Source organism: Penaeus japonicus, unplaced genomic scaffold (genome assembly GCF_977035675.1).
Source record: "Penaeus japonicus unplaced genomic scaffold, GWHDUDI00000001_assembly GWHDUDI00000010, whole genome shotgun sequence".
NCBI lineage: Eukaryota > Metazoa > Arthropoda > Malacostraca > Decapoda > Penaeidae > Penaeus > Penaeus japonicus.
The window spans coordinates 5,213,385-5,215,884 of NW_028234412.1; positions in this window are offsets into that span (position 1 = coordinate 5,213,385).

The window sequence follows — 2,500 nt, forward strand, 5'->3', positions numbered from 1 at the left end:
AAATATATATAAGTGTGTGGTGTTGCGGTGTGTGTGGTGTGTGAGTGGTGTGTGTGTGTTGTATGTAGTATATATAGATAATATAAAAATAATATCTCTGCAGCAATATATAGTAGAGATATATGCAGATATAGTAATTATATTTATACACACACACACGACACACACACTACACACTCACACAAAGACACTACCACACACACACACACACACCACACACACACACACACACAGAATATTTATTATATATATATATATATATAAAGAGATATATTAATATATCGAGATATATATAGACATGTATATATAGGGAATATATATATATATATATATAGAAATAGAAACTATAATATATGAATATATATATATATTATAATAGTATATATAGTATATAACATGTATATATATGGTATATTATATATAATATATATATAAATATATATATATATAATAGTATATATAAATATAATATAATAATAATAATATATATAATATGTGTGTGTTTGTGATTGTATGTGTGTGTGGTTGTGTGTGTGTGTAAATATATATTAATATATAGTATATATATATATGTTAATGCATTAATATATAGATATATATTTAGATATATATATATATAATATATCGATATATATATATATGGATATACATAGATCGTATATATATATAGTATATACATATATATATATATAAATACATATAAGATATAATATATATATATTTATAGATATATATATATATAGTATAGAATAAGTATATTACATCTTATAATATATTAGATATATATGTATATATATATATATATATAGATATATAAAAATATATATTTATAAGTGTATAGTATGAACATACAATTATTGTATGTATATATAAGTATATAATATAGAAGAGGAGGAGGAGGGTATAGCTAGTAGAGAGTAATATATATCTAAGATGCAATGATATAAGTATATATAGTAAATACATATATACATACTAACTATATAGATATATATAAATAAATATATAAATATATATAATATATATATATATAACATAGTATATATATATGATATATATGTATAACACCCACACATACACACACACACACACACAGCACACACAAAGAAAACACACAGCGACACACAGATATATATTTATATATATATATATAGTATATATAATAATATATATATCAGTAAATATACAGATATACATATAATACATACACACACCACACATGTAATATATATATAAAATATAATATAAAATATATATAGTATAAGTTAATATATACAATATATATAATATATACATATATAATTAGAGCTATTCATTATACATAAATGTATCGTATAAACACTGTAGTATACATATATATAATATATATATAAGTAATATATATATATAATATGTTTATATCTATAGTCAATATAGCACATATTTACAGCATGCTATGATACGTATTATATAATTCGTAGTATAGTGATTACTGTGATATACAGTACTTACATACATACATACATACATCTTCTCTCTCTCGTCCCTCTCGATCCCGCTCCCTCTCCCACCGACGCCCACCCCCTCACCCTCGTCTCCCTCTCCACCTCGCCAGAGCTAGTCCCTCTCCAGCCTAGGATTTCGAGACCCAGTTCGTATGGTAGGTAGAAGGTTCCTTTCGGAAAGTTTTCAAATTCCGTGCACTCACACATCGATCTCTCGTCCTGACCATTACCAATACCTTGAATGCTTAGCTCCGCTACGCTAGTGATATGATGCAATCCTTCCTGCAGAATTTTTGAAATGGAGGGAATGTATTTATGCTGCTAGTTAGCTTTATTAGACTATCACAGGATGCGTGATGTCTGTGCGAGTGAGCATGGCCGCGTGAGACTCCCTGTTGTATCTGTGTGAGTCGATTTGAGTGTGAAGGGTCGACTGAGTGTTAGTACACCTGTGTTTTACTTGCATTTGTTGTTGGAAGTGAGCAAGCAGTTGATGATAACACTTAATTTGTCTGAAATCGTGTTAGAGTGTTGTGAGATCGGGAATGATTCACTGTTGCAATATCGTTTGACGATATTGTGCAACAGTGTAATAATCAATCTTCATACATAACATGTCGCTCCTGACTTGATTTGCAGACAACATCTTCTTATTTTTTCTTTTTAAAGAGTGTAACGATCCGTCAGTCATAGTCAATACACAGCTACTGATATTACATTTTAGAAGTGTGAAAGACGGTAAGAATGTAATATTCTTTATCTAATCTATATTTCCGTCTATTTTTTTTCTCTGTCTCTTTCTCTGTCTTTTTCTATCCTTCCTTCCCGCTTTTTCCTTTCTTTCTCTCTTTCTTTCTTTCTTTCTTTCTCTCTCTCTCTTTATTTCTTTCTTTATTTCTCTCTCTCTCTCTCTCACTCACTCTCTCTCTCTCTCTTTCTCTCTCTCTTCCTCTCCCTCCCCCTCCTCTCTCTCTCTCTCTCTTTCTTTCTCTCCCCACCCCACCCCTATCTCTATC